This window comes from Camellia sinensis, chromosome 7 (genome assembly GCF_055761805.1).
Source record: "Camellia sinensis isolate YWXY chromosome 7, ASM5576180v1, whole genome shotgun sequence".
Lineage (NCBI taxonomy): Eukaryota > Viridiplantae > Streptophyta > Magnoliopsida > Ericales > Theaceae > Camellia > Camellia sinensis.
Window position 1 is genome coordinate 147,630,403 of NC_138967.1, and position 11,334 is coordinate 147,641,736.

Sequence of the window (11,334 nt, forward strand, 5' to 3'; positions counted from 1 at the left end):
TGCCCCGAGGGCGCAGGGTCTTCCACGACCTCCACATGCCTTTGTCTAGGGCATTGCTAATACTGGCGAAGAATGGGCATCTTAAGCCTTTGGAGCCCCGGCCACTCCCGAAGAATCTCCCCGCCACTCATGATGCCACCTTGTACTGCGCGTACCATCAATAGTCCGGTCACAGCACCGATGGATGTTCCCGCCTTCGTCATGAAGTGCAGGATTTGATTGATAACAAGGTTATCCTACCACCTACCTCAGGCAAGCCCGTCACCACTTAGTTGTTGGATTTCGAGGGCTCAGATACTGCGAGTATGTAAAGTGAACCGCCTGCGGGCAACATTTGGTGTATTTTGGATGAAGCGTCTGGCACGCATTTTTGAGCATCGGTGAAACCGAGTTTTGTAAATCCTGGCTTGGATGTCGAGTCAGTCTTTCGTTTTTGAGTCTGTCTCTTTGTCTTGGGTCAGTCTTTTTTGCTTAAGGGTCTGTCTGGTTGTATCGAGTCAGTCCCCGTTGTATATAATACCTGGTGATTCTGGGGTTGTCGTCCCGAACACCGTTTTGTTTTGTAATTATCTGTTTTTGTTTTGAGTCTGTTTCTGCCGAGGGGCCAGTTGCACCAACAGAGCCGATTGAAACAAGCTGTTGCTATCTCAACTTCATGCTTACTTTCAGCATAAGTGCCAGAGAATTTGATTGGGCTGACAGTACATCTCGCCTGCTCTCCTGTGTGCCGAACTCATTGCATTAACCTAAGTTTTTCAAAAAAAAAACAAACTTTTGAACACTGCGGTGATAAATACGAAGAGGAAGGAATTCCTCGGGTTTTGTAAAATTTTGATCATTTTGAGAGAAAGAAAGGCGTGCTAAGCCTTTTTATGAATGAAACCATGCTTGTCGGCGTGAGTACTGAGAAGGATCCTGGCCTGATCCAGATTGGTTCCACACTATCTTCGGCGCGAGCGATTTGTCGCTTTCTTAAAAACTTTCAAAAGCAAATGTTTTACGTGGCCCTGCGAAGACCTGTGTAGAATCGCTCTTGAGATCACGCAGCCTAGGATCGCTCTCAGCCTCAAGATTCAACCTATTTGTTTTTCCGAGTTTGAACCCGTTCAGAATGTTCAGAAAGTTCAACGGACAAACGCCATGGAGGCCCGTGTGGCCAGTTTCGAAACAGCCCCCGAGCAAGAGGCACCAAAGCCGAATCAGAAGGAGTAGATCTCGTCGGAAGAAGCTCGTAGAGCAACCGGGATGGATTCTCCGCAAATCAGTGCAACAGCCGTTCTCCTAGACACAGAGAGGCTTCAATTTCAAAAAAAACCATTTGGCATGGACTTGCTACACTTTTACCCTTTGAGAGGCTCGCTGGGCCGAAAACCCGGAAGGGCGGCCCAGGCAAAAGTTAGAGCAAGAGAAAAATACAAAAAAAAGAAAAATACAAAAAGAAAGAAGAAAAGAAAAGAAAAAAAAAAGAAAGAAAAAAAAAGAAAATTAAAAAAAAAAGAATGAAAAAGAAGAAATAGAAAATGAAAAGAAGCTCGCAAGGTTGAAAACCCGCATTGGGCGCCTTGGCAAAAGTGAGAGCCAAACAAAGTGAAGGTTAAAATACCTGAGTGGACCTTAACCGGAACTACGTAAGGCTTGATTCCCATGTTTGGGATACGTAGGCAACTTCACCATGAAGTCCAGCCCCCAACGCTTTCATAGCGTCTCAGTCCATGCAATGGTTTCGATTTCATCCCAAAGTCCAGTGGCCAACACCATTCAAGGTGATTGTGTCCATATATTTGTTGTGACCGTCTTCGTCATCTCTGCGTCCGAGAGTTCGACCACCGCCAATGAAGACTGTCTGCGGATTGCTGCGGCACCATCCCAAACAAAGGGCAACTTTCCGTTGCCACCAGCCGCCGTGAGCCGCCATTCAAACTAGGGGCAACTTTCCGTTGCCTCACACCCCCCTTCAAACCAGGGGCAATTTTCCATTGCCTCCGATCCGAGGTTGCGCGTCTCGAAGAGTAAGCTCCATGCTCGTCGAGCATCAGCTGTTTGAAAAATAGTTTTTGAAAATTTTTACTGAGGTTGACTATTTTCTCGAAAACTATTCCATTTTCCAAAATCGGACCATTGTCTTGGACCCAAAAAAGGAAAATTTTCAGTGCTTGCAGCCTGACTTGCACGGTTTTCAAATCAAAAATCGAACAAGTACGTTAATCCGACTCTCATTTTGATCAAAACTGTTTTAGTAGAAAGCAAAAACAAAGAATGGTTAAAATGATGAACTAGGGGCACAGTTAAGCCAGGCGTTCTGTCTTTCCCCCATCATCGACGTACTTGCCAGAAGAGCACTCTGCCCGCCAGAAGAAATAGCCGTGAGCTAACGGTGTTGAGCATGAACCCACACCTTGCTATTTATCCATCAATCACCCCGGGGAGGGATGAAAAATGAGAGAATGAAGAATAGAGAGGTGTAAGTTGAGAGAAAAGCGAGGAAAAGGGTTTCGAGAGAAAATCCGAGCTTGAGAGTCGAGTGATGTGAGAATCACAAATCAGAAAAGGTGGGAAACAATGCCTAGAGAAACTGGCTCCTCGTGATCTGAGGTCCCCCATCTTCGTTTACGCGTCTGTGTGTCGTGTCTTTGGTTTTGTTTACCTCAACCCTTGTTTTTGGTCTTTTCCGAGCGTGTCTCGTCGTGCTAGGTCGTGTACCTTTATATTTGAGTCTTCCCCGCTGTGTTCAGTTGTAGGCTCGATATCCCGGTTTGAAAAACCCTCATTCAATTTCAAAAATCATCTATGCTCAGAATGCTGTGCCATTCTCTACATTTGAATGTGTTTTAACTTCAACCGGTTCCACCTTTGAGGCCGTCTTGTCAGATTGGGCTGTTTGTTCAGAAATTGCCGTGTGCAGAATGAACCGAATGCTGTGTTATGGGCTGTGTGCAGATTAATCCCCAGTAAAGCAAGGGCTGTGTGTCCAGAATCAGGCAGTGGGCTGCTTGGGTTATTTTGCTGTTGGTTGTTTAAGTTATCTGATTATTACAGTGCAAGTGTTCAATTTTCAGATAACCAATCAATTTCATTTACATTGAGGTGTAACATGATGAGATGCGATGCAATGCATGAGATGTATAAATGTGAACACTTTTTCAGATAAAAAGTCTGTTTCATTTCACTATCTTTTCAAATGTACCAGTTTTGGAAACAAAATCTGCCTGCGGCAGTACAAGGTAATCTATCTACCAACCAAAGAGAAAAGTACAGAAAGAAGAAGATAGCAAAAATCTGCATCTGTGTCAAGCACTCCGAAGGGCCGTCAGTCTGTCCTGGTCCTCTTCCTGGATGAGGGTCCAGGAGCATCATCAGCGTCGTCGTCAGAGCCCGAGCTAGAATCGCCTCCGGTCTCCTCCTCCGATGACCCTCCCTCCGCCTCTGACTCCTCGTCGTCGTCATCATCCGGGACTGGAGCTCGCGAGCTACTCCCGACGTGAGTACGCCCTCCCCTGGTACGGGGAAATATCCTGCCCTCCTCATCTCTCCCCCGAGCAGGGACAGCAGGTCTAGCTGGAGCACCTCCTGCCATGGGAATCTGGAAAGGAGGCTGAAAAGTGCACAAAAGGGAAATGCATCAGTATGCCGTGAGCAGTTTATCAGTGCAGAATGCAATGCCGAGTATAGTGTATGAATGTCGTGAGCAGTTTAACAGTGCAGAATGCAGTATATGAGTACAGTGTGAGAATGTCGTGAGCAGTTTATCAGTACAGAGTATGGTGCAGAATGCAGTGTATGCAGTGTTCAGATACTGTGAGATCAGTGTATCAGGTGTTGTGCCGTGCATCAGATTATGCAAAGCAGTGTATGAATGGTTTGAGGCCAGTGTCAGAAGGACATACCGGTATGCTGTAGACGGCTAGGAGGTCAAAAGTCCGCTGGAGCATCCCCATCATCGAGGCATTCATCGCCAGTGACTGACGGGTGTACCCAGAAGAAGCCTGCAAAAGTATCAGATGCATCAATATTCTGTGGAATATCAAGTAAACTGAAATGAAATGACTGTACAAAAATGCAGTAATACATACCGGCGGTAAGTCGGGGACGTCAATGAACTCATGACCAGCCGGTGGAGGGGCGAAGGGGATCTGATAGGTCGACCCACCCTGCCCCTGGAAAGTCAGTACAGCAGGCAGGGCAGGCCAGCCAACTCCTCGTCCTCCCTGCACTCTGCCCCTACCACGGACCCGGGCCCTCCCCGAAGATCCAGCCCCTGCTCCCGCTCCCGCTCCGGCCCCAGCCGCCGATGCCACAGGCCTGGCCCCCTCTGGTCGACGGCCGCTCAAAGGTCGCATCAGGTACGTCCGCACGTACTCCTGATAGTCGCCGGTGCCTCGGAAGCCGGCCTCCTCCCAGCCGATGGAGTAATCATCCAGCTGCTCAGTGGTCAGCCCCTCGGTCTCCCTCATCTCTGCAGGAGGGTGAGCCGGGACTATCTGCTCAGGTAACCCGCGGGTCTGGCGTAGAAAATGCTCCCCCAGGTACCAAGCCCGACAGACCGGGCCCTCAAGCAAAATCCGAAAACGCGAGGTCTCCTCAGCACCAGGGAACCGACCCCGCATCGCCGACGGCAAGGAGGCCCATGGCCGCCATGTGATCTGAAAGTGATAGACAGTTTGTTATCTACTGTTATTGAAACATGCAGTGGGGAAGCGAAGCTAAATGAACTGAAAGTAAAGCATACCTCGGCCGGGGTGATGGTGTCAAAATATCGGCGGAAGAAGCCGAATGTCTCCCGTGGTCGCCGGGTGCATCTCCCGTCGAAGCGACTCGAGAACGGGACAGCCGGAGGAGGCTCCGCGACTGGCACGGGGGCAAGCCTAGGAAAGTAGGCGTAAACCCACAACTGCAAAACAGATGTCAGTATGACCATCGGATAAAGCAGAATATACAGAATAAAGCAGAAATGGCAGAGCCGTGTGTTGTGCAGTGTATTGTGTACAGTGTACAGTGTGAGCAATGTACAGTCAGTGTAAAGCAGAATGTATGTGTGTGCCGTGTGTACAGTATACAGTAAGTGTAAAGCAGACTGCAGTGTGTGCAGTGTACAGAGTACAGAAAGTACGAGACAGAAGTGAAAAAGCGGAGAAGAAATGTACCTCCCAAGCCCGCCAGTAACCTCCAAGCAGCTGGCTGCTGCCACGAGAAGCCGAGCTCATATATCCGTACAGGGTGGCCAGAGCAGCGCCGCCCCAATCGTAGTGCAAGATATCCCGGACGTCCACCAGTGCGCTGAGAAGGCAGAGAGGCACGGTGTTCGCCCGGTCGGCGAAGATGGTAGTCCCGAACAGGAACATGAGGAAGCCGCGAGCATACCTCTCCTCGTCCTCTGGGGTCATCTGCACCTCCTCCAAAGCGGGCTGAACCCTGAACTGTGTCTCGAACCAGGAGTACCGCACGAAGCCTGGATGAGCTAGTGGTGGGGCCTCCCCCAGTAAATGGACCTGAGCGGCGGTCCACTCATCCATGTCGGTGTCGAAGGGGATCGGATCACTCCCTACCCCGATGCCTGTGAGCATCGAGAAGTCATAAGGGGTCATCGTCATGTCCCCTGCAGCAGAGAAGTGGAAAGAATCGGTGGTGTCCCACCATCTCTCCGCCAGAGCGGCAAGGAGAGGCCTGCATGTGGACAACCTGGAGAGCCCTCGGCAGAAGGTGCCGAAGCCCGCCCGGTCCACGATGCGCTGGACCGCGTCAGGGAGCTCATCATACCACTCCCGTGCACCAGTATTCCCATACCCGCGAATGGTATGGGAACCCTCCTGCAAACAGAAAATAACAGTGGCAAGACAACATTCAAAATGCAGTTTTGAAAGGACAGATATGGCATGTATGCAAGTTTGTCAGATTCAGGCAAATACCGGGTGCCGGTGTGCTTACAGTAAAATACGTGTGCTGTGTCAGCGTGTTTGGGTGTTTCAGAACAGATGTAGCATGTATGCAAGTTTGTCAGATTCAGACGAATACTGGGTGCCGGTGTGTGTGCAGTAGAATATAGTGAGTACAGTGTGTTTGAATGATTCGGGGCTAGTGCAGTGTGTGTGCATGTGTCAGTCTCAAGCAGATATCAGTTGTATGTATGTTTACAGTCAACTACGGTTTACAGCATATCAGATTTCAGCAGTTAGAGAATACAACTAACTATGGCAGTTTTGTATCCTACATTGCAGAAAGTAAAGCAAAAAAGAAGGGAGTTACCTCGGAAGTGCCGAATGAAAGGTGGGAGGTAGGCTCGCGTAGTAGTAGCTCAGGCGCCGCGTACCTCTCAAAGCTCCGGAACTGACGCAGGCCGTCTGGGGGCAGAACGTGGATCGCCGGCCGGTAGGTCGCCGGGTCGAACGGGCGCTCGCTCAGTGGTAAGAGCTCGACCCCGGGATCCATCTCGTGGTCCGGGGGAGTCCCGCCACGTGGAATGTCATCCGCCATGAAGAGAGTGGTGTGAAAATGGTCGGAAAAGGAAAACCGAGTCGGAATGCGAAGAGTCAACTGAAAAGTCAACTCCCGAGAAGGTCGGAAATGACCGGGAAGGTCGGAATGTGAAAGGGCACGGAAATGAAGAGGAAAGTGAGGGGAACAAACCCCCAAAAGGCGAGAACGCCAAACGAGGCACCGAAACGAGAATGTGATCGGTCGAAAACGTCCGAAACGCGAAGAGAAACACGAATCCGACGACGAAACGGGCGTAGAACGCGAAGAAACGGAGAAACGGGGAAGAGAAAAAGCTCTAGAGAGAGAGAGCAAGGGTTTTCGGCGGTGGAAAAGTGAAGAAATAGGGCTTGAAGCCCTATTTTATAACACCCAAGGTGAAAAGTCAAAACTGCCCCGCATCAGCAACTGTTTGCCGGTCGGCAATGTTTTGTGCCGGCCGGCACTTTTTTGTGCCGATGGAATTGTTTTTGTGCCGATGGCCAGCCGGTGGCCTCATCTTTCGGCCGGTGGGGTTCCCACAACCTTGTTTAGGCCATATGAGAAGTTCGTGGTCTTCATAGCTCAACAAAGTGCAAGAAAGTGCATCTCCGACATTCAACCGGCCTCCGTTTTGACCGCGGGCCGTGTCTCCAGTGCGTGGCACTCGAATTCATGCAAGGTGTATCCTTTTTGTATCCTTTTTTTTAAAATTCAAAAGTTGCCCCATGTGTGTTGCACGAATTCATCACACTACTCCGGTGCATTACTTTGCGCTGTCATGCGCCACACATTTGCATTGTTATGCACGTGTTACATGCGTTGCAACACGCACCCCTTTGCATTATAGTGCACATTTCTCATGCATCATCATTGCATTTCCATTCCACGCATTGTCATGCATTCTGGAATACATGCGTTGTTGCGCATTTAAGCCCATTTACACTCCGTGTGGCCTGCGTGTCGCACTTAGCATCGCACTGTTTTGTGCATTTCAAACCTCGCGCGCGTCGCACTGTTTTGTGCATTTCAAACCTCGCGCTGTTCTGCGCATCGCACTGTTTTGTGCATTTCAAAATTGTTCGCGCTGTTCTGCGCATCGCACTGTTTTGTGCATTTCAAATCGTCGCGCTATTTTGTGCATTTCAAACCATCGCACTGTTTTGTGCATTGCATTTCGTCGCGCTGTTTTGCGCATCTCATTGCATTTTGCATTGTCATGCATGTTAATTACATTACCTGCGTAGACCGCATGTTTGTAATCATGTTTTACTTGCGTAGACCGCATGTCAATTCTTTACTTGCGTAGACCGCATGTTAATTACATTACCTGCGTAGACCGCATGTTTGTAATCATTTCTTTACTTGCGTAGACCGCATGTTAATTACATTACCTGCGTAGACCGCATGTTTGTAATCATTTCTTTACTTGCGTAGACCGCATGTTCATTACACTACCTGCGTAGACCGCATGTTTGTAATCATGTTTTACTTGCGTAGACCGCATGTCAATTCTTTACTTGCGTAGACCGCATGTTAATTCTTTACTTGCGTAGACCGCATATGAATTACATTACCTGCGTAGACCGCATGTTTGTAATCATTTCTTTACTTGCGTAGACCGCATGTTCAATTTCAATACCTGCGTAGACCGCATGTTTTGATTACGTAGACCGCATGCTTAATTCCATTACCTGCGTAGACCGCATGTTTTTGATTGCGTAGACCGCATGTTTAATTTCATTACCTGCGTAGACCGCATGTTTTGACTGCGTAGACCGCATGTTTAATTTCATTACCTGCGTAGACCGCATGTTTTGATTGCGTAGACCGCATGTTCAATTTCATTACCTGCGTAGACCGCATGTTTTGATTGCGTAGACCGCATGTTTGTTAATTCCATTGCCTGCGTAGACCGCATGTTTTGATTGCGTAGACCGCATGCTTAATTCCATTACCTGCGTAGACCGCATGTTTTGATTGCGTAGACCGCATGCTTAATTCCATTACCTGCGTATACCGCATGTTTTGATTGCGTAGACCGCATGTTCAATTTCAATACTTGCGTAGACCGCATGTTTTGATTGCGTAGACCGCATGTTTAATTTCATTACCTGCGTAGACCGCATGTTTTGATTGCGTAGACCGCATGTTCAATTTCATTACCTGCGTAGACCGCATATTTTGATTGCGTAGACTGCATGTTCAATTTCATTACCTGCGTAGACCGCATGTTTTGATTGCGTAGACCGCATGTTTAATTTCATTGCCTGCGTAGACCGCATGTTTTGATTGCGTAGACCGCATGTTTAATTTCATTACCTGCGTAGACCGCATGTTTTGCTTGCGTAGACCGCATGTCTTGATTGCGTAGACCGCATGTTTAATTTCAATACTTGCGTAGACCGCATGTTTTTGATTGCGTAGACCGCATGTTTGTTAATTTCATTACCTGCGTAGACCGCATGTTTTGACTGCGTAGACCGCATACTTATTCAAATCTCATTACCTGCGTCGACCGCATGTCTTGATTGCGTAGACCGCATTATTAATTTCATTACCTGCGTAGACCGCATGTTTTGATTGCGTAGACCGCATGTTTGCTAAATATCATCACCTGCGTAGACCGCATGTTCATGATCAATTTTGTTGCCTGCGTAGACCGCATGCTCCACTTACATGTTTGTATTTTCACTGCATTGTTATGCCCCCCACTTGCTTTGCGCTGTCACGCATTTCGAGTATGCTATTGTGCATGTTGCTAACCATATTGTACCTGTTAAGTTTGTTTTCTTTGCAGGCACGATATTGTATGTACGGTTCATTTGAAGCTGGTGCAACCAGACGAGCCGCACAGGTATTGTGTCTCCCGAGTGAGACGCATTGAGAATTTCATAATTCTCTTACATCCTTTCTGCATTGTAGTGTAGTTTGGTATGCTAGCTTAAAACTGTCGCATGTTTGCTTCATTACAGCTTTCTTTGCATGATCATAAGTTATGCTCGGCTCTGTGCATTGTCTTGCATTTTGCCCCTGCCTCCGGGCGCATACCTTGTTTGTCTTGCATGTTTGTCTAAGTCTTCGGCCTTGTCAAAAATGGGTCGTCTCTGGGCTTTGACATTCACTCCCGTCATTGTTATGACTTTCGAGTTCTGTCAAAGAGGGGCAACTGTAGACACCCCATTTTTGACCGTCCTCAAGACTTGGACGTCACCGTTTGAACACTCGGTGATTATCCATGTTTGTGTTCGTTTGGAGTTCCCGGAGGCCTCGGGTCGCGCGCCTTGCCTCAGGATCCCCGAACTCGACCGTTTAGTGTCTGGTTTTGCACCAAACACTTGCATCTTGCCCTTGAGAGGCAAGGTGGGGCTTGTAGACCATCCCCACCCATCACCGGCAGTGGCTAGATGCCACCGGCTGGTTTTTGCTGCCACCGGCAATGTAGTTTGCCGGCCGGCACTATTTGTTGCCGGTCAGCATTATTTTGTGCCGGTCGGCACTCTTTTTGGCCAAGATGGCATTTTTGGCCGGCCGATTGCTGTTCATCTGCTTTTGCAGATTTTTTTAGACAGCTGTCTTACTTTTGCATCCCTCCATACACGTGCATGGAGGGATCTCCCTCTTATGAAGCTTGTCTTGTAAGCTTTACAAGACAAGAAGCTTCTATATAGAGGAGCTCTCTCTCTTGTTGCTAGGGTTGGAGATTTTGGACATTGGAGGGAGAGAAAAATACAGACCAAGCTCTGGTTTTAGGGTTAGGATTAGATACACATCCTATCTCTCTCTTTTTTCCCTCTTGTGTGTGTAAAATAGTGTTTAGTTCATACTATTGCACACAAACACCTAGTGTTTCACCTTCCTTTGGCTCTTGAGGTTCTAAGGGACTGATTTTGAAGTTTTGGTGTTGGATTCAAGCTAAAGGAGGCCATTGGAGCACCATTTGTGAAGAAGGCTTCAAGGGTGAGAATCTAGTCCCATTTTCCCCCATTTTTGCATTGATTTTCTACCTATCTTAGAGCTGTTTTTGTGCTTATTGTATAACATAAAAAAGTTCTGTTTTTAGACCCTCTTTATTGTTTATTAAGAGTGTTTTGTTGTTTGAGGGTGGTTGACCCCCCCTTAGGCCTTGAAAGGCCTCATTTTGAGCCATTTTGTGCTAGCTCCGGGATTTTGGTGTTGAGGTCTCTTCACCACTGAAATCTTGAGGGATTTCAGTGGTGAAGATGATGCCTTGAAGTCCCAAGAAGGAGAGGGCCACCCCCTCTCCTTGTTGTCCTTGAAAAGGGCATATTTTGGCCTCTTGAGAGAGCATTATGCTTGAGTGTGTGTTGAGCATGTTTAGGCTGTTTTTCATGCTTATATATCCATAATATAACATGACTTGAAGTTGGTTTTGGTACTCCATGCATGCTTAGCATAGTTGCCATGTAATGCCTTGTTTATGCCTTAATATGCCTTAGGTTGTTAGCCTTTGTTGGAGCATGTTTTAGGCTTAGTCATGTGAAGATTATGTGCATATTTTGCCATGTTTTAGGTCTGTCCATAAGTGTTTGGGTTGATTTTGGCATGCTTGATATAGCTCCTTTGTATTTGGGCTTGTTGGCCTTGAGTATGTGCATGTGTAGCATGACATCTTCACATCGATTTGGTGATTTGGGGTCCCTCCACATGTTATTTCAGTCCCATTTCCATGCTTGTTTGATTGCCTTGCATGCCTCTTTAATGCTTTGGAAGCTTGTGTAGCAATGCTTCATGTTTTGACCATTATGCATGCCTTTGTTTTTTGGGTCATTTAGATGCCATCTAAGTGGTCCTTAGGCCTTGTATTGATGCCCCAAAACTCTGTTTTTGGTTGATGATTGCATTCCTTGTTTGGTCTTGTTAAGT

The 11,334-nt window shown here is 47.7% G+C and overlaps 1 long non-coding RNA gene across 1 annotated transcript; it reads right to left on the reverse strand.

The window, feature by feature from the left end:
* Positions 1–3,136: 3,136 nt before the first annotated feature.
* On the reverse strand, positions 3,137–3,983 carry LOC145794815 (uncharacterized). The gene is made up of 2 exons (XR_014334752.1): positions 3,885–3,983; positions 3,137–3,592 (listed from the first exon to the last, which is right to left on the reverse strand). It is a non-coding gene; the product is annotated as an uncharacterized LOC145794815 (long non-coding RNA).
* Between the last annotated feature and the right edge of the window lie 7,351 nt (positions 3,984–11,334).